Source organism: Rhipicephalus sanguineus, chromosome 6, assembly GCF_013339695.2.
Source record: "Rhipicephalus sanguineus isolate Rsan-2018 chromosome 6, BIME_Rsan_1.4, whole genome shotgun sequence".
Classification (NCBI taxonomy): Eukaryota; Metazoa; Arthropoda; class Arachnida; order Ixodida; family Ixodidae; genus Rhipicephalus; species Rhipicephalus sanguineus.
The window spans coordinates 41,617,131-41,643,113 of NC_051181.1; the positions used below are offsets into that span (position 1 = coordinate 41,617,131).

At 45.1% G+C, this 25,983-nt stretch overlaps 1 protein-coding gene and 1 long non-coding RNA gene across 5 annotated transcripts in view; both read right to left on the reverse strand.

Moving 5' to 3' along the window:
* Positions 1-25,983, reverse strand: part of LOC119395728 (NADPH oxidase 4) — a 357,853-nt gene that overhangs the window by 180,258 nt on the left and 151,612 nt on the right. The window lies entirely within an intron of this gene.
* On the reverse strand, positions 13,207-15,785 carry LOC119397233 (uncharacterized). Its single transcript, XR_007416495.1, has 2 exons — positions 15,741-15,785; positions 13,207-13,269 (listed from the first exon to the last, which is right to left on the reverse strand). It is a non-coding gene; the product is annotated as an uncharacterized LOC119397233 (long non-coding RNA).

The following is a 25,983-nucleotide window of genomic DNA, read 5'->3' on the forward strand; positions in this document are numbered from 1 at the left end:
TGAAGATTATCATGACGGTAACCTTAATTATTTATATTGCTCGCCCTTTGTTTACTTTTCAGAGCTGTCGCTTGCAGGAAACAAGTGATCGTGATCACTAATCCTGCATTAAATGTCTCAGAAGAGTTACAGCCGTCGACACGTCGTGCAACTTCCTGAGCTGTGCGATAACTACTGGGCTAAAAAGTCGCACCAATAAGACAAACAACTGTTCTTAAGTCATAGGCTCAGAAGAATTTCATTGCTATATAGCCTTCTATACATGCGCCGACTATGGCGTATTCATTCTGAAAGTACGGTCTGAAAGCACGGGGCAGCTACGCAGTGTTACAAGTGTCAAAGACATGGTCACATATCGAGACACTGTACTGGCCCGGTGCGCTGCAAAGTGTGTGCTGGGCCTCACTCGCACAAGGAGTGCACCTCAAGAGCTCAACCTAAATGTGCAAACTGTGGTGGTCCACACCCTGCTTCATATGGAGGATGTATTAAAAACTGCTACACTCGCACGCACGTTGGAGCAAGCACAGGAAAACTACCGAGTAATGAACCACCGCCTAACCCTGAATGGTATTCACGGTGTGACAGACGTCTCCCAGGAACAATCACTACAAAGCCAAAAGACATCTGGTAACACATACGCCGATGTTACTAAAAGAACGTGGTAAATCCATGGGCTTGTTGCATTCATCGAAACCACCGCAACCGGTCTCACAAGACCCACCAAGATTACGCCGTCAACAGTTCCAGTCGCTTCAACAGGACAAGTGAACTGCGAGAGGCAGCAACCTGAAACCCGACCAAGATGTTACACGCATACTGATACCGATGTTGTTTGCAGCCATCAAAGCCCTTGTCCGCGGAAATCCCTCGTCAAGAAGTCTCCCAGAGGTGGAAGCAATCCTTACAATGGAGCCGCTGGTGTCGACGTTTTACGCTCCGCAGGGCGCGCTCCCTCGCAGTATTACCTGGCTTCCCCAACGACATCTTCACCTGAACTGACCATCCATACAATCTTTCGCACATGCACCATATTACAGTGGAACGCTCGCGGGCTTCGCTCGAAGCTTTCGGATTTCCGACAACTGGTGCGAGCGTACCAAATCCCTTTCATCGTCATCTCTGAATCACGCGTCGGACCTCATTTCAGAATGAACGGATATTATTTTCATCACTCAAAACGATCCTGACAATATCAGTAGGCTACTAATAGGCTTCCGCAGAGATATTCCGGCCTCCGAGATCGACATCCCACCCCACAGCGACAATGAATATGTGTGCGCCATTACATTAATAGGTAAACAAGAATACACCTGATTGGAGTATACTGGAGCCAGGCAGGCCTTTCGACGCTTCAAGACTTGAAAACTTGATTTCAAGGACACCTTCTCCACACATCATTTGTGGAGATTTCAATGCCCACAATGAAATCTGGGGCAGCTCACATACTTGTGCGCGACGAGCCAAGCTCGCAGAACTACTTTCAAAGCATTCAATTGAACCTCTAAATGACGGCAGCATCACCTACCTACGAGGCACTACGTCTACCAGCAGCATCGACGTGACCTTCGTAACAAGCTCAGTTGCCCGTAATTTTCACTGGTTTCACCGACTTGGAAACACGTGGGAGTGACCACTACCCAATAATGATATCAGCTGTGGGTGCGAAGACGTCATCAAGGAAACTAGTTACAAGATTTACAGATTGGGATGCATACAAAGACGCCGCTAGCAAAGGAATCACTGCTGCAACCAAGGACGACGATTACTTTCTACAATGGCTCACTGCCTAAGAGAATGCACACGAGTTTCATGTAAGAATGACAGATTCCGTCAAACGACGAGGAATTTGAAAAACCTGTGTGCCATTCGCAGGCGAGCTGAAAGGAAAGTATTGCGCACAAAGTGTCTTGAAGACCTTCGAGCCTGCCGACGGACACAGCGTCATATCCGACGTTACCTGGATAAACGTAGCTGGCAAAGATGGCGTGACTTTTGCTCCACGCTGGATGTTCGTCAACCGGTAGCTAAATCTGGAGGGTCTTTAGAGGCATGCGCACGCCACTCCAACAGCTTCACCCTTTCGCCGCACTCTCTTTCCACGAACGAAAATCCCTCAAAGAACTCTCAGAAGGATACTGCGCACTGCTATCAGAAGCAACTTGAATGCCTTGGACCACTTCCGCAGCCAATCAGCCTGATAACTCACGAGCAGCAGTGCCAGCATTGGACTTGCCTTTTACAATTGAAGAACTGAACACTGCTATCAGTGAATCGAACAGGCACACATCACCCGGCCATGACGAAATAAGCTACGAAGCCATCGCAAAACTACCCCACGCCTCCCGCCTACGACTTCTGGAATATTATAATTCTTCATGGCTGTCTGGCGAGGTCCCTGCAGAATGGAAACTCGCGAAAATAGTGCCGATTTTGAAACCTGGTAAAGAGCCAACAAGCTACGTCTCTTTCCGGCCCGTCGCCCTGCTGAGTTGTGTTGGCAAGCTTATGGAGAGAATGATTCATAAACGAGTGACATGGTTCTTAGAAAGCCATGACAAATTTCCCCAAGAAATGAACGGCTTCCGCCAAGGCAGGGCAGCTATCGACAAGTCATCACCCTCGTCTCTTCACTCGAAGAGGGCCTCTTGCTGGACGCATACCGATAGCTGTCTTCCTAGACATCAAAGCAGCTTTTGACTCAGTCTCTTCACCATGCCATTCTTGCAGCCATCGACAGCCTTGGCCTCGGAGGAAGGTTGTAGCAAATGGATTGAGAGCTACCTAAAGAACGGAAGACATATATGAGCACTCCAAACGGTCCCACACAGTTCTACTCAGTAGAGAAGGGCGTACCCCAGGGTGCTGTGCTCAGTCCGCTAGCTTTTCAAGCCTCACCCTCATACATATAACAAGATATTGCCGCGAGGAGTGCATATCACGATTTACGCCGATGATATCTCTATCTGGAGCGCTTCAACTTCGCGTTACATCACCAAACAACGCCTTCAAAAAGCATTACGGAACCTCTCCACGTATTTGGCTCCCCGAGGTCTACACTTTTCTCCAGAACAGAGCACAGCCATCGCTTTCACGAGAAAGAAAATGACCAAATATCCGCTCCTCCTCGGTGGACGGCCGCTGATCTATGTACGGTCTCAGCGATTTCTTGGAATAGTCATCGACAGAAATCTTTCCTGGTCTGCTCAGGTGAAGAAACTTCGAGCGAGGATAGTTGCAGCAACGCAACTCTTCAAATTCATGGCGGGGACACGATGGGGGTGCAATTGCCGCTCAATGGTACTACTTGAGAAAGCGTACATTGAAGGTACCTTGCGCTATTGCCTACCGGTGCTTCACCGATTATCACCAGCAAACAAGAGAACTTTAGAAGCCGCACGAAACAATTGCCTACGAATCTGTCTAGGCCTCCCGAAGAGCTCATCAACCTCGGGAACTGTAGCGGAAGCAGGATGTCTTCCGCTAGAAGTTATCGCTACTCAAGAAACCATGCGCACTCATTTTCGACATCTCATACAAGGGAAGAAGAATTTTCTGTACCGCGCACATCTTACCCACAGCAATTCTGCATTCTGACAAGCCGTGCAAAAGCTGCAACTTACTACTATTCGACAGCCACTGCAAACAATGCCTCCGAGATTTCTCCTTGGACACTTTCACCTCTTGATATAAAACCATTTGTACCAGGCATCAACGGAGCAAAGAGACGCATCTCACAGACCGCACTGCTGCAGACTACTCTCCTCTACTTAGCCGAGCACTATGCCGAGCACACTCATATTATACTGACGCCTCCACCACTCAGGAGACGTCATCCTATGGCCTCTATGTCCCCTCCACAAGACAAATGCTATCTTATCGGCTACAGAGGAGGACATCCTCGACGACAGCTGAACTTCATGGCATCAAAGAAGCTGTCCTCTACATTCTACCTCAAACGCCGAACCGATGGGTGGTCCTCACCGACTCCAAGGCAGCTCTCCAGATACTGTTCAACCTCTTAAAGAAAACAAATCATCATCCGATTTCATTTGATATAGCGTACTTACACCACTTGGCTGTTACCACAGGTAACTTAATCACATTTCAGTGGATACCAGCTCATTGCGGTATTCTGGCCAACGAAAAAGCGGATGAAGCGGCACGCAAAGGACTTCAAAACCGAAATTGTAGGCGAACCTATTTCACTAAATCTGATGCTTCCCAGCTGGCTAAGAGACTTGCTTCCGAAGAAAACAAGAGGCTCTGGAACCTTTCGACACATCATTATGCTTTCCTCTACTCTATCGACCCACATCTAAGAACAAGACTCCCATGCAGAATTCCTCGACACCTCGAAACTCTGTACCATCGTCTTCGACTAAACAGTGCTTATGGAAACAGTTTACGGCACCGCTTCGGTCAAACCGAAAGTCCGTACTGTCATAACTGTGGCTCTATAGAAACTGTCGAGCATATTTTGTTGGAGTGCCGAGCGTATGCCGAAGAGCGTGCGCTCTATGAACATTGCATGCATATGCTGACCGAAAGAACCTTATCAATTGACTGTGTCTTGGGCCCTTTACCCTGCGCCACGCAACAGAGGCAAGCGATGAAACTGCTCTTCAGATATTTAGAGAGCATCGGTCAGCTCGACAAACTTTATTGACACCTTGAGAGCACGTAATGTCACTGTCAGCACACGTCCCCGCCCAAGATACAAAAAACTCAGTTTGTGTTTTTACCTCTTTTATATTCTATTTTCACTTTTTATATATTTTTTTCTATATCTCTCTCTCTCTTTGTGTCCTTTCAGTCCCCTTCCCCACGCAGAGTAGCAAGTCAACGAATTTACACACGCCTGCTAAATTCTCTGCATTTCAATAAAGAGCTCTCTCTCTCTCTCTCAGCCCGCATTGCCTTGACATTTAGTGTATAGAAGGGTCCACGTTCGACCTACATTGTGCATCACACTGCTGAATAAACAGAATGGGACACCCAAGTACCGCCTACGCTATAGTTAAACTCCCGTGCGCTATTTCGTTATTTTGCTCTTCGGTGATTCGCGCAAGTGAGCTTTTTGATGCATATTTATTTTTTATAAAGTTGGTAACACATAAGTCGGACATCCATATATGAGGACAGTACGAGCATAGTATAAAAACGCGGCGGGTGTGATGTAACAAAAGGGGTGGAGGGGACGGTCAAATTGACAAAGCTTTTTACTCTTTAATGGTAATTGCTACTAGCCGACCGCTTTACCTAATGATAGGTTCGACACAAGGAGTTGTTTAAATTTCCTGTTTGAGTGGCCCTGCTGCACCTTTTTAAGTTGTCAAAGAATGACCTGAGTACTAAATTTCGTTGTTTTACGAATTTCAGTCTGCAAAAAGTTTTAGAATCTGTCAGCTACAAGCGCAGTTAAAGGGACTGACAACCGGCCACAACTTGTCAAAAGCACTGCTGGAAATAGAAAGTGACAATTGTTGCGATAGAATTATGCGTTCTTCCACCATTTCGATAAGATTAGTGTTTTAAATTGCTTTTGCAATTCGCAAAAACCGGAACGTCACGTCGTCTGGCGGGCAAGCCTTAATACTGCACGAATTGGTCGTTCCGATTGCTGTTGTTTAGGAGCACCACGATCCGTGCCTAAAGCTACATGCTGTATACAAGTAGGCATCCTCGCTCGGTGCGGCAAGGGGGTGATCCGCTTACCAACAGATATGCCCCCCCCCCCCCCCGCCGCGTCATGATCTCCAATATTTTTCCTTTCTTTTTATTTCGCTCGTATTTGCAATGCCCACGAACTTTAGGTGGCGCGCTGTGCGATTCAAGATGGCGCCCGGAGGAGGGTCAACCGGTTTGTTAGCATAGGAACAGATAGGACGTGCGCACGTACGGCCCGTGCCATTTTCACCGTCGAGGTCATGAACTGCACTGAAGTGGACATCAGGCCACAATACTTGCCCAAACCATGGAAAGTGCGAAACGCTCGCTACCTCATTATTTTCCGCGGTGTGAGAGGTTATATTTCGGCTCCGTTACCGTGCATCAACGATGCTTTACGAAATCCTGTGCGCGCTACAGAAAACGTATGAACTGAACGGCACTCCAAGTATACGTACGATGCCTGCCTATCGTATTTGCCGTAGTAATAGGCCACTGGCGAGTAACGCCATCGTTGCTGCACAGGACCGCATGTTTAGCGCGACGATGGTTTCTAAACATGTTGCTCCGTCATCATTACTTGTGTTGTGAAGAACGCGGAGTGCCCAGTTCACTTCTCTCGGATGTTAAAGGTTTAATGAACACCTCGAAACGAATGCGCACGCAAGCTTTTTGCAACGTCGAAGAATTTTTGAACAACGACACCGCTCGGACGGCAATGGTCAAGTTTATTTGGCAACTGAGCGGTGCGGCTTGTGGACGCGATTGCACGTTTCGCTTCCGCTTGTCGAGCTTGTTGGCAGCATGCGGCCACAAAAATTGCGCTACGTGCATCGCATCATAAAAATTATGCTTTTCTTTTGCCCTGAACACTATTGTGCATCAAGTACAGTCAAAGAGACTTACGATAGTGAAAAGCTTGTCGTTCAGGAGGAGGAGGAAAGAAAGGAATGAAAGGGAGGTCAACCAGACGCCCGTCAGGTTTGCTACCCTACACCGGGGGAAAGGGATGAAGAGATTAAAGGAAAGAAGAGGGAACAGGGATGGTTAACCAGCAAAGCACGTTAAAGAGAATCACTGCTGCAGCATCTTCATCGACGCTGTCGCTATCGGTGCTTTCACAGCCTTCAATGTCCAGTGAAAAATCCTCGTCGTCAGGTGCACTGTCTGTCTGAACAGCATTGTCAAAATTAATCAAAAGAATTTCCTCCCCCGAGAGCTGCCTCGCCTTCTTCGCGTTCTGTACTCAGAGAACACTTTTCTTGCACTGTGTTGCCACGTGACAAACATGCAGTGCAGCGCTGGCTATGAAAGCAACGCACGGGTGAAGGACGGCGTTGAGAGCGGGGCTGCTGATCAAATTCCGCCGGCTGGGGTCCACTAACGTGGATATACACGTATTCAATCAATCAATCAATCAATCAATCAATCAATCAATCAATCAATCAATCAATCAATCAATCAATCAATCAATCAATCAATCAATCAATCAATCAATCACCGCCGGAATGCGTCAGCTGAGGACAAGATAGAGCCCGCAACACTGCCGGTACTTGGTCGTAGTTTACGATAGCCGTGGAGCGAGCGCAGCCCCGAATGACTGAATGGTCGCTCGCAAAATTCATACAGCTCTTTTCTGAGAAAATGTAAGGCATTTTAGTTTACTGTATCACCTGCTTGTTACGAAGGCCCTGGTATTATTCAATTACAGAAGAGGACGTTGCGAGCTCACGCGACACGCCGCGTATAGTGTTATGGGTTTCGTACACCATAAAAACACCGACGGATATTATATAAAAACGAAATAGCGCGAGTTTCGACAGAAAAAGACACTAACATTTCATTAACCTGCGTGGCCACAGAAAACTTCGCGGAGCTGAAATGTGCACGCTGTGTGCCATCATTGGCAGCACGACTTTCTCAGGGTGCTTCACCACGTATTTTCACGAAAACTTCGCGTCTCGCAAGAAGGAACCAAAATTATCTTGTCACGGATGGCCCGGTTTGTTCACGGATTTATGAAACATGCAAAGTCGTAGTGTTTCTTTCTAGCCAACGCATTGAAATCGGTCTAGCACAGCCGAAGTAGGGAGCGGCTGCCGGTTTGTCGTCTGCGAACCCTCCTCCTGGCATCCGCTTGGTGGCGTGACGGTCTATGGGCATTGAGTAACTACCGAAAGGGCAAAGCTGAAATATATCAGGGCACAGCTGAGTAACTACCGAAAGGGCAAAAATGAAATAAGGAGGGAGACATTTTACGATAATTCAAGGGGAAGCGCTTTACTGTTTGAAGCGAGATCGGGTTGCCTTAGAACGTGTAGTTATGGACCTTATGCAAAATTGCTGCAATCTGTCGGAGGTTTCACGAAGCTACCGATTCGGCGCCATGTTGGAGGTTTGAGTCCGAATCGTATTGCTCTCACTGCTATGACTTGCTCGTATCTCATTTGATAGTAAACAATCGGGGCATAAAAATGTCAGACGAGTGTGTAAGGGCGTGTACACATTACCGGGATTTCCTGGTTTCTGCGTTGGCAGTTCACAACGAGAACGAAGCTACAAGTTCGCCACCGAGTCACATGTAGGCCTGCCGTAGTTGAGAATGAAGCTATGCGCTAGGTTATAAATTTTGTCTCTCTGCTTTCGGTGTAGTGAATAAAGCGTTGTTAGCTCTCTGAAGTGTAGTGTAGGATAACTGGGAAGAGAGTTTAGCGCGCGACACGACTTGGCACAGCGATGACGGTAAGAGAGTGCTGTTTACACATTTCAAAGCGCGCGTATTTCATAAGGGGTGCGAACCTTGTGTTGGGATCTAATTGTAAATAAAGTGTTCTCCTTTTTAATTTTTGTAATAAAAAATATACAATTTCTGTACAATTAAAATGTAAGGAAATTACGCATCTCACGCACGTGAAAAGTGAACATGAAAAGTGTTAGTTGCTCCAAGAAGTAGGTGCCGATTAGCTGGTGTTTTATGCAATATCCTTCCGACATGTGCTCGTAAGTAACACGACAGGCCAATAATCGCGTCGCTTTCGGGGCCTACTGGTGTCTTACAATTTGAAGCCGTTGCAGCAAACCACTTCAGCGCGTAACCAACAATAGCGCACTCACAGTTGAATGTAACACACTTCCCGGAACAGCATTAGTTTTTTAGTTTTATACGAAAAGTGCCACACACTTGAAGCATCTGTTAACATGTCATCGCAAAAAGGGGCGGATACAGAATTTTTTCGGAGGAGGATCAGCTTTTGGGAGAACCTGATATGTCCTGTTTTGGGGGTATAAATTTAAAAATCGAGGGGTGGGGCTGCCCCTCTAAATTCGGCAGTGGTAGCACTCAAAATGCTTGAAAAATACGCATCGTGAAGCTATATTCGCACAAAGCATCCAACCAAACAGTACCCTGTTAAACTCCACAATCGAAACTAACTGCAAACAACACGATCCAGCTTAATCGGTCCGTTCGCTGAGAACAAATTACGCGCACGAGCTACCCGTCTAACATCGAATTGTTATCGCAAGGCAATAAACAAAGTAATGCCGTCAACAGCAACGCAGGCATGCGCGAATAGCCGCGATGCAGCTTTGAAGCTCGTACACGAAGTTGGTTTGTCTGTGCGTGCAAGCACATGAAAACTGTCTCGTTCCGGCATGACACGAAAGAGTGTTCTCTGGTGAGCGCCGATGGTGTCGCATGCCGCATCTGTTAGAAACGGCGAACGTAAGCGCGGCTTTAGTCGTAAGCCGTAGCCGGAGCAACGGAACGATCTGCTGCTTCTCCTAGGCTGCGAGTAAATCTAATAACATGGAGGTTAGTTTCCTGTAAACCCCTTTTCGGCATTCCAAATTTCTCAATCTGAGCAACACGGTAAGCGAAAATATGTCGGCACTGCCGTTCCTGGCAGACGCCACACGTTAATACGTAAGCTCCGTGTGTGCACACGCGGTGCGCGCTTAGCCTTAAACATGACGGAAATGCACACAGCGGCCGTTAGATGGCAGCAGATTTTGCATAGGGTCTATAAAGCGAAATTCAGTAAAGAAGAAGAACAATGCACCTGCTGTGGGGAAGATAAGGAAACGGCGGAGCATGTTCTGATTGAATGTGGAGATATCCACCCACGTGTACGTTTGGGCACGAGCCTACACGAAGCCTTGGGTTTTAGGAACAACAATGGAAAGCTGAACACACCCGCGATTGAAATAAGTAAGAAACGGTTAGAGTACTGGTGGCAGAAAATTAGAGCGAAGGGACAAAAATAAATATTGGGAAAAATAAGCACATTCTGCCGGAAAGGGCAGAGAACTGGGCTGAGAATTTGTTTTTTTTCCTGTGGTAAGATAGATTTATTTCAAGCAGAGACATTAAGCCAACATTAAAAAAAAGAAGGGAATGAGAAACACGATTTTTATTGTCGAGCCTGGTGGCACACTTGCCACAGCCCCGTTATAAAGGGGACGCTTATAGCATCCATCCATCCTTCCATTGCGAATTGGCGGCTATATACTTCTGGTTCAGACATGAGGGCCGCTGGCAAGTGGCGGCACCCTGTGGGTGGCCGAGGCACTTAAACGACGCGGCGCGACGCCTCCGAAATCGTTGACTAGGGCCCCGTACATCAAATCAGCCAACACCTGTGGCGCCCCATTGCTCCCACCAGCTGCGTTGTTATTGTTATATTGCCGAGCAGAAAGCATCCGGTCGCTTTTCCAAAGAAACTGTAGATTACCTGCTGCGTGTAGTACAGTAATCGCCAGCCTCAGCTACAGATATGGATCGCTTTCTGACTATGTTCAAAAAATATTGCAGCGCCCCTTTAGAAAGAATTTCAACGTGGTAGCTTTATGCTAATGCTTAGCCATTTCTTCATATTCTAGAATCCTGTTACCTCGGAAGTCTTCTTCGACGTTATACATATGATATTACTCTTGCTGTGCATTTAAAAAGCATGAAATTAGAACCGTTCTATTGAGGTCGGCCCTATACATATTTCCCATTCTCTAAATGCGTGTGATACGTGTAGATTACCGGATGATTTTTTGTTTGCGATATCGTATTAACTGGAACACTGAATTCAGCATTGTTTGCATAATTAGAAATAAGCATGTTGTTATCAGTGTAACATAAATTGAAGCAACGCACATAACCAAAGGACTTACATTATGTGATTGAAGAACGAGACAAAGGGAGTAATGCCAATACCACCGGCGATGCAAATAGTGATGGCACTTCGTCCTATCCGTTCAGACCTGCTACAGAATGGGCCGTCCACGTACAACCTGCAACGTTCAACAGGCACAAAGAAAATGGTTTAGGAAGCTTTTCAAGACAATGCATCAAAATACGGCAATACTACATGTTCATATAGTGCATAAGTTTTGAGACGCCCTAAGTACCACATTGTATTCTTCGAAGTAGAAAACTGCATTTTAAGTACTGAAGCGCCTATTCTAACCATTACATAAATATGTACCTATATTATTTTTTACCAGAGTACTCTTACGCACAGCTACAAATAACACTTTTAAATTCTGTGCGCATTGACAAAATATCTACCATTAGGCCAATGATACCTTAACTGAAAGCTGAGATATTAAACTTACTTCGGATACGATGCCTTGTCACTTTTTTTAGAAACTTTCGGGGTGACAAGCTTTGTTCGTAGCACACCTGAAAGGAAAACGAGATAAAAATGAGATCGACGAATGCAACTCGGAATGTTGTGGTACGTGTGAGTCAATATAAGTCAATGCAAGTCGAAATGCGTGTGCTTTAAACACTGGAACAAACGCGCATTCAAATATGGAATGTTCAAGCAAATATGCGTCATTTTGTTTAGATTTTGCCTTCCAGACTGATTACACCTATAGCGTAAATGCAGTGAAATAAGAAAGTCAGCAGCATTTGTGCGTTATCTGTAATTACATTATTTGCTAGCGCTTTGAAATTTTGCGTTTCTAATATAGCGATGACAATAAAAACGTACACGTCGTCTTCAACTCGCTTATTACTGCAGCACTGCTTCGAGACTCTCTTCCATCAAACAATGCGCGCTACCACGCGCTGACACATTCACCGTATCTCCACAGCGCCACTCTAGACATGCGAAACAACGATCACTTCTTTTTTTCTATAGCGACATGGCGGACCGTCTAGAACGCCGAGTCAAATTACCCGCGCAACGAAAACTTAGGCTTCTACATGGAGCATTCGGCAGCGTCAGCGGTAATGCTGCGGCATCAACTGCTAGGTGAACAACAAGACCTCTTAACAGTTCGGTGGCCTCTCTCTGTAGGTGTAGCAATTTCAAAAAGACGAACAAGAAAGAAAGCTAACATATGTTATAAAAACAAAAGCACCCATAAAGCTTTCTTCTCAACGTCAAATGAAAATAAGCGATTAATTTTTGCTGCGCCGATGGGGTGTGATGGTAGTGGCGCAACGGAATCTGGGCTGAGCTCCATGGGTGCAACAATATCGCTATATAATCCCTTTAATCGTAATCAGCAGTATCACACATGCAGGAACAGTCGACTTAATTTACCACGTATAAAACTTAGTAATGTGCTCTTACATTCCGCTGATGCTATCAAAGCCTAGCGTTACCTCAGCATAGAGGTTTTCGCATGCACGACAAGTCCCCGAAGTTATATGAATATGCATCGGACGCTGTCATTTTGGTACTTTTGTTCTCATGAAAACTCTTTCACATGAGTAGTAGAAGGGAAGTGGTATCCATACGCCACTACCTAAGCGCGTGTTCACAACGGATATATTTTCCCTCTTCACCATTATGGCTTCTGCGTTTCATCAACAAACTTTCTACTTATGTCCGACCTTTCTTTAGCATCAGCCCGTCGAAAGAGGAGGGTTCCGTGATGTCCAACTGTAAATAAATTTTGTGATCTGTCTCTTCCCTAACAGCAGTGGACCATTTGGTTGCAATCGCACGTCCGCCTCCCTAGTGCAAAGAAGTATTTTGTATCGTTTCGCAACTGCATCACGTGCCAGATTTTCACTCTTTTCTCGTAGCAGACGGTTCTTTGTGATGTTGGGCGAGCCAGCCTTGCTTTATATTGAGTTATATTTCTCGACAGACGTGTACACATTCTTTTGCAAATATTGAACGTCGTCTTCCCACTGCTGATACCTCTGTGTCGAAATAATCGCCAGAATCTATACGTACGAACGTTCGTGTGTTCGTACGAGCTGCTGCTGGCATTGCTTATGAATTGTGCTTGGAGCAAAGTATTGCATGTAGCTATGTTGTGCCTGGAATGAAGATAAACAAAAGTGTATGCATCGCTGATAGTTCTACAGCATTGAATGAATCAATGAACTCCATCTCCACGTAGCATAAATTCAAACATGCTGCGTTCATCCCGCACCTTTCTTCAACCTTTCCTAAACTGTGCAATTAGCTGCCTCTTTTTTCCCGTTTAGTGCATCATAATGACGAAACGAACATTGAGTGCATAGGTTTGAGTGTAAGGAAGATTGCCGTGTAGTGTGAAGATGGTCAAAGCAAACTAACCTGTCCAGTCTCCGCTCGTAGTCAAGTGTAGCGTGAATGTGTTGTCCCCGCCTTTAGAACACTGCAACGAAGAAACAAAAGAAAAAGATTAGCCTAAGAAAACCATAGTATCAGCGAATGAACATGGTAGGAATTCTGTAAGGCTTTCCTTTTCACGACACAACCAGATACTGGGGATACATTAAGAAAGGATATTCTAGAGTTTTATATTTGCTTTATGAACGTAGAAGGGTTCAATAATATTAGAGAGTTTGAGAATTAGAGAGTTTGAGACCCAAGAAGCTTGCGAGCCGCCAGGGCGCATGCGCAGAACCCAAGCCACTCTTGGGTTCTTGCGTTCGCGTTGACCCGAGACGCAAAAATTGAAAACTAGCTTGGGGCCCCAAGGCGTCTTGGGTCACCAGCGAGAAGACAGACGCGGCGCGGGCAACGGCGCAGTATGGCTACGGTGGCTAGAGAGTATGGTCCGCGTCTCGCATGATTTTAAATTTCGTCACGCGTAGCGCTCCATGTGCTTCACACAACGCATCCTGCGTTGGCCCGATTCTCAAACTCTGCCGATCATTCGAACGCAAGAGCAGGCTGCCCTACGCAGCTTGGGGGCCCAGCGTCGTTGGTCCCCAATTCTCAAACTCTCTATTAACTCTAAGTCCAGCCCTTACGTAGTAACAAGAAACGTGGCAGGAGCAAGCACAGGGCCGGCAGAACATGGGAGAGGCCTTTTCCCCTCAGTGGGCGTAGTCAGGCTGATTATGATGATGATGATGATGATGAACAAGAAAAAAGACGGGCAGGCCCGCCTGCCAATCTCGCAGATCCAAATGCCACCTGGTCATGCTCATCCCTAGAGTCTTTTAGCAAGTTACGGAAATACGGCACGCAAATACAGTACGGTATGACGGTACCGCTCCTCCTTTCCCGGTCGCTGTGCTTTTTGCCAGTGAAGGCACCCCAACACCACAGACGATTTTGCGAAACTTACTTTGAGGTTGTCACGCCTCATTATTGCCTGTCAGCCTACGCGTTGCTAACAAGAAACTTGTGGTTCGGGGGACACACTCATACTGGAAGTGGGAGCACCTTAAGCACAACGAATGGGAGAGGAGCAACGCTACCGTACTGCCTTAACGTATTTGCGTACCGTACTTCCGTAGGTTGTTAAACCACTCTACTATTGGAGCCGTTGTGGGAGGTCAGTGCGGATTGAGGTTTTTTTTGCACCGGTTATGGCAGAATCGTCATATTGCCCAAATTCTAAGCGTTTTAAGTAACCAGCAAAAGAGAATATGATGATGTAATTTACATTATGCCTTAATATTCATAAAAGGGTGTTTCTCTAAAGTCGTATGTCTTAAACAGATTAGGCACAGCTCATTCCTGCAGGAGAAAGGTCGGAGAAGACCGCAAACTAGATATATTGTTTCTCGCAGAGAGGCGTGAAAAAGCAACACTGCAAGAATATAGCAATTACAGTCAGCCGGCACACATAGATTAGCAAAACACTCGTCATCTTTATCGTCATAGTTACAATCACCGTAACATCACGCGAAAAACGGGCAAAAATGGCTACGTGAGACTTCCGCTTATCTCTACCCTGCATTAAACTATCGCACTATGCACATGAAAAGTTTCTGAATACGCCAGAGAAATGTTATTCATGTGCATCGCATGTGCCTTGTTTATACACATGGTTATATTTACTTGCAGGTAACCTGTTGCCTGATTTGTTAAAAAAATACGACGAAAATCATCTGATTAACAAATGACACTATACCATTCGAATGTGTATTGCACACCGGGATTTTCACTTTTTAATTTTTTTTAGGTAGTTATTTGTTACGGAAATTTTGTTATTGACTATGAAATATACAGAAGCAGATGGTGAGTTCGGTATCTTGGCTGAAGATCATTGGGAAAGTAATACTCGACGTCACGGGGTTAAATATATGGAGAACTGAAGAAGACAAAAGCGTTGCTTGTTGTCTTCTATGACATTTAAGCATTGCGTGCACAGCATGTCTCGACATCAACAATAATATTATTGGCCCGCGCAACAATGGTTGTTTGCGGCTTACAAGGTTGCTGTGGCAGCCCTTAATCTACAGCAACTACTGCCAGTCAGGTTTAAATCAGTTTATCTCATATTTGACTGAATCATGCTTTGTCGTTTTCCTGATGGGCACACTACACAGACCAATCTCTCACTCGTAAAATCATCAAAAGACGCCATCATTTGTGGATTGTTTAGAATCATTCGAAATGTTCGCTCTCTTGTGATATATACTGTTAATATTGTTACTGTGAATAACAATTTCCCGGTAGCAATTGAAGCATTGACATTTTTCTTTTGAATCTTGAATTTTATATGGCTGATAAGTTCCAAAAATTCCAATTTCTTAACTACCTTAATAGTAAAAACTGTGACTTTACTCCAGTGAAATCTACAGACAAATCTGTTATTTTCTATTGTGTAGTCTTAAGTTACATCACGCAACAGTACGGAAAAAGCAGAACGGAGAAACGCTTACTTACAGATGTAACTGTGAAAGGATGCCACTCCATCAAAGATATCTTCGGGCAGTTGAGCAGGACGTACTGCAAAGCAGAATAATTTCACATAAATACTGACAATTGTGGCGAGTTGTGCAGGTTGGTAGCATAAGTTCGAATGGGTAGCGCATTAGACACGGATGCCAAAAGATAGCGACGCAGACAGCACGAGCGTCACGTCTTAAGCGTCAAACGCTGTCGACGTCTCTATCTTTTGGCATCCGTGTCTTATGCGCTATACATTCGAAGTTCGCATAAAGAGTTAATGGAGTCGATGAACAATCTGTCTGCGCATTGCCCTAGGTATTGGCGTCTTACAGGTGTATTACCATGGAGCGAAAATGTGCAACAAGTACTTATCTGCAAGTTCACCCATTGCACCTGTTATTTTGCGACGTTAGAAGCTGATTACGTAACTAAAAAGCTAGCGACTTCACTTCCAGGGAAAAACAGCTCACAAGAAGTGTGTACAACGAAAGCCTTCCCATGCAGTGTTAGAAGACCGACAGAGAAAACTATTTGCAAATCGCTGGTATTTAACTTCGCGTAAATATCGGAGCTCTCCATGAAAGCACCTGCCGAATGCGCGGACAACTCCGCAGCCATATTCACAATTGTATTGCCCTGAACATAGCGGACGTACTTGGTGTCATAGTATGGCCAGAAGCCGCGGCGTGTTCCTGCGTCCCTTCTGAATATATTGTTAAGGACTAATATGTAGCCATGTCGGCCAGCGATTCTTGCAGTTTCTTGCCCTTCTTTCTAGACATTTTGCACGGGAAATTTGTATAATGCTTCTGTGTATAGACAAGTTGCTTTTTGATTCACAAAGATATAATTTATTTCTTTTACAATTTATTCACACACAATACTGAAAGCAACAAATTCTGGAGCATGCCGGCACATCCTTGGCGGCTCCATCTCACGCCGAGAATGTGAACAGCACTTGTTCCCTTCGTTCCCCGCCCTTTCACGCAAAGTAGATGTTGCTGTTTGCTTTTTTTTCTAAGCATTACTGAAAGAAATAACGTTCCTTAAGGCTTGGTGATTTTTATAAAGGCAGACGTCTATTGCGTGGAGAGCTTTACACGTATTTAGGGCTAGTTTATGGGTTAGTTGGGGCTGACTTGTAGTGGACCAATAACCACGCAAAAAAGGGTAAGGCGTGAAGGCGACACAGATATGCGCTAAGTGAAGTACTCCTGTTTTCTGAGGTGTCCGGGATATATAACGTACGCAGGAAAATAAGCAAACATACAGCAACTAACCACGTACTCCTGCTGGCCGCTGAATCACAGCTGCTTGTTTGTCTAATCGTACACACATCAGGGAAGGTCTCTTTCCTCAGCCACCGACAGACACGATACGCTTAAGCATGCGTCGGCTAGTTAATCTATATTTGCTGCTTCGAATATCAATAATGTATGACGAGCGACTATGCTGTGCCGCCCTTTCAAAATGTGGCGCGCATCCGAAATCTCGCCATTGTGCTGTATTCCCTAATGCAAGGAAATGACAGTGCTTTTGTTCAGCACTGATCCTGTTGTACATGTGTCTTTCGTCTTCCACCTTCGTGCTGATTGGCTTCTGAAATGGCAGCGTTCGCCTTATAATGTTGTTGCTTTAATCTTTTATTGAGTGTGCATTGCCGCATGACCGCTGAAAATATTGAATATTATGTGCACTAAATGCGTTTGCACTGCCGAATATCCCCTGGTTTCTCGTTTCTAAGTAAACCGAAATGTTCGCAGGAGGATCGGTTGCCTCGGTAAAAAAAGGCTCATCTACCGTTGGCGTCACTGCGTAGGATCTATCATAAGGGCACGGCCGCGCGAGCTGGCGCGTGCGCTATCTCGACAGCCATCACTAGACGCCTCATATACGTACTGTGCTTTCAACCGTTACTTCGCACTAAGGCGACAGACAGCACGAAAACCACTTCTCTCCCTGCCTGGAACAGCCGTAATCGCTTAAACCAGCGTTTTGTAGAGTTACGCGAGATCTGATCCAAAAGACTTAGCTGTAGCCTTACTTTGTAGCCCCGCCACGGTGTTCTAGTGGTTATGGCGCTCGACTGCTGACCCGAAGGTCGCGGGATTGAATCCCGGCCGCGGCGGATGCATTTTCGATGACGGCGAAAATGTCTGAGGCCCGTGTACTTAGATTTAGGTGCACGTTAAAGAACTCCAGGTGGTCGAAATTCCCGGTGCCCTCCACTACGGCGTCACTCATAATCATATCGTGGTTTTGGGACGTTAAACCCCAGATATTATTATTAGCCTTGCTTCGTATAACACTCCAGTTTGTTGCTATCGCATTGATTGCTTGCCCCTTGCGGCGAAACTATGACTTTTTTTACCTATCTGATGTTATTAGCCACCCGCATTCGCTATGCAGCCGGTATTGCTAATTAAGGACTACAGGCTCATTGAACTTAAGTGTGCGACGTTTGAGGATTACCACTTTCTCAGAGGGTGTGCTGCTCGGCGTAACCATGCCCTTCGAGCTCTACTGATTTTCATCGATAAACCGGAACTGGCCGCCCGTTTAAGGATGTTTTTTTTTTTTCGCGTTTTTACTTATTTCAGAGCGAGTATTCGTCCCTTCCTTTAGATTCCTACTTGCATTCCTCTTATCTCTATTTTCTTCTCCTCATCCCTCCTCCCGAAAGAGTAGGCCGGCCTTTTGCCCCTCTAGGTGGCAGCTGTCAGCCTGATTACGCCCTATTTCCATGTGTCCTTGTGTGTCTGTGTGTACATGTCGAATTATAGTAATAATAAAGCACCCCTACTATACAATAATCAGATATGTCATTCGCATATTCCGCACGGTTATTGAGCTCCTTCAAGACAGGGGACGTAGGAAGAAATCTTTTTGCGGAGGGCACCTCCTTGATCTGAAGTGAGGGCCGGGCAGGTAGATGTGGTCGAGTGCCATTTTGTGCTGAGTATGCACTGAAAAAAAAAATTATTTCGAGGGCGGAGGGAGGGGGGCACGGGCCCGTTGTGCCACCCCCTCGCTACGCCACTGCTTCAAGAGGAAAAATGTTATAGTACCGACCCCTGTTTTAGAAAAACTCGAGTATGATTAGACTGGCCGAATTATAAATGGAAAAAGTTATATATTGGCTACTTAACAGCGAGATATTCTCAGCGAACTACTTGAAATTGTTGCTTTGGCAGGAGCGTTCGTTCAGATAATCGTATAGCAAGAGAAACAAAAAGTGACCGCCAAAGGCTCCAATAAAGTCGCGCTTCTCGTGCACCGATTTCATGCAGTACGAAGAGCGAACACCGAGCACCGGGCATATTATGTAAAGCGAAAATAACAGAGAGCTGAGCTAGTTGGTCGGCATTCATGTTAAAGAGAGAGGGCGTGGAAACACGGACCCAAGAGAGAGGTCAAGACACCACAACCGCCTTTTACAGTGATAGGGAGCTGAGCTAGTTGGTAAATCTTCGCATATCTCCGCACGTTTGTGGTGTCTTGACTTCTACTTGGGTCCGTGTTTGCACGTCCTGTCTCTTTAACATGTAAAGTTACCCTTAATTTCTTGTCTTCTTCCTATCACATGACTGTGCACAGACCACATAGCAATAGCGGGCGGCCTGGCGAAGGCTCAGCCACGTCTCAGCCCATGACATACGGTACAACGAATTAAGATGATATAGCCCGTGGAACTATCGTGGCCCCTGACCACGAATATATTATTTCAGGCTTTTCCTACGCCTCGCCGAACAGTTAAAGAAGGTAGCGTACCTGTCCCGGCCTGGCGATCATCCCTTTCTTGGCTAGTCGCAGTTCCACGACCGCGTCTCGGTACGGGTCATCGCCAGGAGCAGGTACGAGACTGGGTGCCGCGGTTGCCGCCACAGGCGCAGACGCGTCGGCCTTGAATGTTGCGGGGGCGCCGTGTAACTGGACCGCTTCAAGCTTGGCGGCCGAGCGTCGCCTGTAGAGCGGCAACAGGCGTCCAGGCCGAAGAGCGCAAAGGCCGCCAGCATCCACTTCCACGTCTACTGCAGCAGGCCGCCGCGCCGCAGGGCGCATGCGCACAAGCATGGGCATAAGCGACCTCAGGTAACATCAATATTACCATTGCTAATAGAGCGCCTACTGAATAGCAGACACCAACGAACGAGATAGCTTAACAGTAAGCACCAGTAACTTCGGTCTATACTTTGGACATTCGCCTGGCCTTGTGAGGCCGCGAAACTACACTGAATGCATTAGCATGTCTGAATTAAGTACGCTCCTTCGCTGACTACCGGGATAGTGTAGGCGTGAACGGTGATGATGATGATAGTTTTTATTGGATCTTTTTGGAAAGCACCGACCCAGCCTGTTCCCTTACAATCAGTGTTACTTTATTGTATTCAGTCTAGCATCGTAATTGTCTCGCTTTTCTTTCTGCATACAAGTGTCTACTTTTATTATGTACTCCTACCGAACCCTAGTGACCATTGTGCTGGCATTCATGTTCGTGCTTTTATACCCCTATTCTAAACGTCACTTGCTTATCGCAACGACTGAGCATTAAATACTTCCATCTTTTTATAAACGTAGCCTATGACCACCTGCCCTATCGGGTTGCGCTAATAGTATTGAGAATACAATTCATGTCTGCCATAAAACAGTTTTCGCAAAAGGTGAAACATTTGCACTTGTTTTGAAGCATTATATCAAAATCCCCACATCGTCGTATTGATGGTTATTGTACGTGATAAGTTAGGAAACATACACTATACGAGAACGAACCTCACGCTTTAAGACGTTTACAAAAACTGACGCTATTTTCAACAGCACCAAAGCGTATACGAAACGTGATCTGTGGAGCTAGCATGCGAGCGCACAAAGATTTATCCTCACATTCCAGCAGGTACTCCTCAAACCAGCAAAAAGGATATAAACAGCTTGATAGCTAAAACGCTTCCCTTGCGAAGGACGTTGACATCACAAGGGTCGAGTAATTGCTTCGTTTCACCCTCTGTTTTTACAGACATGAAATAGGCCTTGAATTAATTTTGCATAGCTCCTAAATGAATACCTCACATTTTTATGTTGAAAATAAAACGCACAAACACTATTTATCGTCTGCGTGTCATCGATCTCACCTGGAACAGCTGCTCGCTCTGTATACTGTGCAGCTTGATTTATTTTATTTCATCAGCAATCCCAAAGACATCAAAGCAGCAGGTCATACACTAGTTGAATACAAAATAACGCAAATTGTGATACAATGGCAAGAACAAATAATTACAAAGAAAGTGTAACAGAAGAGTGATTAGTAGCATGCGAATATAAAGAAAACAGGCTCGCATAGTGAAATAAAACTGTAGTGAAGGAAAAAAGGAGAAAAAAAGAAAGAAAAACATCGTGAGACCAAGGTGTAAGCATTTTTGCACAGCGGTGCTTCAGCGTGAGGCGACAAATGCATACTGTGGGACCTCAAATATGGGAAAAGAATAATAAGAGCATAAAAACGCATTAAAGGAGTCATGAACCACTTTTTCAAGTAATGATCTAATGACCTCAGTATCGGAGTGTACTGCCCGCGGAATCGATTGCCGCAATAATTTCTCGAATCTATCAAGAACGAGCGGAGTTACGGGGGTTTGGCTCACGCTCTCAGCGCTTTCTCTCTTTTCTCGTCCTGACGAGCGCACTGGAAGCTACATAGGGAGGGATGGGGAAAGATTACACCAGCGCGCGTCATGAAACGCAATCGCTCTCCCGCTGTGATTAGCATGCGCGAGTGCGGCTACCGTGTAAAGTTAGCAGACTCAGGAGTGCGTCGCCGGCAAGTGGCGGCACCCTGTGGCAAGAAGCGCATCTGATCCGAACGCCGCTCTAGATTTATGTCGGCTATCGGCCAATGAGGATGCTATGGCTATTGCGACGCGGAGACACAGATACGCGACGTCAACTGACAAGGCGCCCCGCCCACGGCGAGAGTGAGAACCGGGCTCTGTTTCAAAAGAGGGCGCCTGAGAAAACAGCAACTTCGCGCTGCGCTTGTAGCCTCTACGCGACGCGCACGACTGCAATGTTTGGCTGAGCAGTTCAATAGCCGAGTCAGCTTTTCCGCAGGATGTGTTTTCTCAACAAGCCCAAGGGGTGCTTCATGAGGCCTTTAAGAACAAAACAGGTGACAGGTGTAGTTTCATACATAAATAGGAGGCAATAGAACAGGACTATCTAACAGGGTTCGATTTCAAGTGCAGTTAAGAACAGTGTTAGTGCTTTCTATGATATGTAGGGGAAGAAGAAGAAGAAATAATAGAGAAGGAAAGGCAGGGAGGTTAACCAGTGTAAGACAACCGGTTTGCTAGTTATTCCATTCTCTTATGGTCAATGAAAAAAAAATCGATTTTTGAAACACGCCGTGTGCAAGGTGTATTCAGTGAGCATCTGTGTATGGTAATGTCTGGTAGGGCGTGTTTGTACGCTTGTTATGAAGTTAGTGGCATCAATATTTACTTCGTTATGTGTAAGTAAGTACACATATTTCAGTCTAGCTATTTTGGCTCGGCATTAAAGAGTATCTATGCCAGCAGTTTCCATTAACACCGTAGGTGATTCATGTGGCCCGTACTTGTTAAAAATGAACCTGACTGCCTTTCTTTGTACGCCGTCAAGTTTAGCGATGTCTTGTGTAGTAAAAGTAAACCATGCGATGTTTGCGTTCTAGTATCGGTCTTACAAATGCATTATAAGCCAACAGTTTGGTATCTATTGGGCTAATCGAAGGCCGTCGGATGAAAAAGAGTCGTTTGAGCGCGGTCGCTGTTATGTGGCCTATATGACTACTCCATCTAAGGTCCTCAGTTATAGTTAATCCCAGGTATTTATGTTGAGTAATCGCGCTTAATTCGGTGTTATTAATTTTATACGGGAATAACGATTTATTCTTTTTTCGCATTGCTTTTCGCATTTAATGTCATTTGCCAGACGGAAGACCATTTAAATGCTACCAGTGGTGTTTCTTCGTATCGTCATGCGCCTTTATGGCAACTAACGCAGTTTTGAAAGGGCTAGTGCCCAACCTTTACAGTTAATATCACGTGCTTCAACTTGGGCTAGTTGGTACGGCATTCTAATGTAGGACTAACGAGGACAGGGCAAGTGGTGCACAGCTTGCGGCTCTACCACGCAAGCTGGCACTTACATTTGCGTCAATAGTGACGAAGAACGCAATACGGCAAATGTTCTGACATACTTTGGTGACACGCATATTTTGAAAGAATTGTCACTTTACTGAACTTTCATGAATCAAAGTTTGAAAAGCGAATGGAAGTATTTCAATTGTTAATAAGCATAATTGTATATGTTAATAAAATTATCTTAGAAGACTGCTTGGCTTTAAATAGAAATCCTACTGCGTGACAGTGCTATTTTTTAACATGGAAACGATCGTTTAGATTGCCGTTTTATTTCATCGCCGTACGCACACAACTGCCAAAGTTTTGGGCATAGATTTCAGAAGAAGCCCATACATGTCATTGATTTTACTGTCGCGACCTCCTTTCTAATTCGGCTTGACACTTCTCATTGTAGTGTGAACTCCCGTTATTTTTTTTACTTGTTTCGATCTGGTTGGTTCGTAAGAACTTTATTGATGGTCCGGCAGAGCTCAGTGTGGCAGACCTTGCCTATATTTGTCGGGTCTGCTCTATGTCTTTTTCTTAAGGTCGCCATTTTTTATTTTGGGTAGCCACTTTTTTTTTCTTTTTTCGCTGCAGAGCTTATAGAAATGGGGTAGCCGAGGTAATATAAACCTCAACCTATCCACAGGAACAGTTAAAACAGAACAGAACGGAACAGAACACAACGTCATTCTCCGCATTACAAGCATTGTCTGCGCGAAACATTATATCCTAGCGCCTCAGAAGGCGTATAAATCCTGTGCAACCAAGTAGGCAAATACTACTTCCTCACTGGATTCTATAGAAGGCCACCTTTCTATGAAAACGAACCGTGTATTACAACGCTGTGGGCTTCTCCAAACACTAAATTTCAATATTCAATCAGTGTCAGCCATTCGCGTTGGCGCACAACGAAATACGGGGCTTCCTTATGCGTACGGCAGCGTACACCGGGTGCGCTGCCCGGTGCCATTATAGCGGGGCAGCGCACGTTGTAAGGATCAAGTAAGTAGCCTATTAGTACACTTTAAACGAGGCTTCCGTTTTTACACTACTCTCCAAGTGACGCACAATAACATTCGTAGACTTACCTCACTCTTCTGGGAGATGAAAATGGGCGGCACAAAGCAGACTCCAACGTCCGGCCGTGGTTCCGGATAAGGTATCTCATCTCTCCTGCTGGTGTTCATGTACTGGCAACCAGGACGTGCTCTTCAATGTTCACTTGTTCTTTAAGCACTCCGCTATCGTGTTAACAGAGGAAAGCGCGTCATTAGAGCTATGTGTTTCGCGATGTTGCACAGCCATTCGAAGAACGCTCATTTCGATGATATTTCGTGTGGCGCCTATCTGCACATGACACATTGTTTCGCTCTGTAGCACATTTCCCGTGGGCACTGATTAACGGGAGATGAAAACGTTCGAATGCGATATGTTTTAGCACACTGCTGTTTTTAAGGATCTGTGTTAGGCACAAAGCACCCAACAGGAGACAGGGAGGAGCGCTATGCATGTGTGCTATTTTGAATGTGTTTTGTGTTCCAAATAACGTGAGAAAATCATAAAGTATGTATGACTAACAAGCTCCATCTGCACCATTACAACATACAGCAGCCGTGCATGTAATCTGCATAATTGCATATGTTTATGTTCAAATTGAAAAGCGTAAAATAGTTGGCAATAAAAGACATTTTAAAAACTTGCCGCCACAAGAAAATGTGCGAAGTTGTTTACTTGTCATCGTCACTTCATTTTCGCTTCACAATCAGTGTCGAACAAAAGGTAGTACCATAGATTCACTCAACATATATAAGCATGTAATTCCACCAATTAAAATCTCAATTCTCACATGAGCTTTTCTATACGAAGTCATAAATTTGGTTGTGACATTACTAACTGAAGTATTTAGAGTTAGTACGTGATGTCTTATAGATTCTAGTACCACAAATACGCTATGTCATGGGCCTTGCAAGCTTACCACACGCTCGGTATTTCATACCGCTTTCAATGCTTTACTGATGCGATCTGTTTCAAATTTCCGCAATTCGTTTTTCTGCGTTTTCAGCAATTCATTTCGTACAGCTATGATGTGTAAGCATCCTATTGCGCACATCTTCTATGTTGGTTTAAAAATACTTGTCAAGTAAAGGGGCTATGCATACGGAAAATTCACTCTTTGATGCACAGCGCAATTACATGGAACATTATATTTGCACTTCTATTTTTATCGCCTCGCATATGTTTGATACAACGTAGAAGTATACCTTAAATAACGCACAAGGTTGTTGGCAAAGCGCAGCTATTGAGGACAAATAACGAAATTATAGTGAATCGTTCGTTGCGCGCTAGGACAGTTGGCCTTACCTGTGGCAAGCATTTCCTCTTTCAGATTCATTAAAGAACCAAGAAAAAAACGCGCACGTTTATGTTGACACGCATGAGCCGTTTATCACAGTGAGAAACAACACAGGCAGATGCATTTGAATCAAAGGAGTAAGTATTGTTTATATTTGAGTAAAGGTTTCAAAATTTCATATAGGACGACTGGTCAATTAAAAATCCTAGATCATGTTAAAGGAATAATAACTGGATTTTCAACCACACCGCAAATTGCTGAGTTGAGGAGTTGCTCTTGTAAACGTAAAAAATAAATGGATACTCTTCATGCAATATTTTGCTCGACTCGCCCTACGGACTTTTTGGCGACTGGCCGAAACCAAGAGACACCCTGCTTAGGGCACCATATTCCTTACTTACCGGCAAAGCTACAACACTTGAACTTCCTGCAAAGATTAGTGAGGTGTTGTGGATCGTGGTTTTAAGTTAACAGCTTATAGCACTCACCAGCCATTCGATAAAACAGTAAATCGATACAGGAGTAATAAGGCCTTTGGCTACTATTTGTATGACTGGTCCACAAACGTGGCCGGCTTGCTTTTGTTTCTCCTTAATTTACATTCGCCTATTATTTTGCATTTCAAATTGGAAAGAGTAAATTTAACATTTGTTCATTATCGCTCAAAATAAGTAGTCTAACCACTCCAATGAATACTGTAGCACATTAATATTATAGACACACG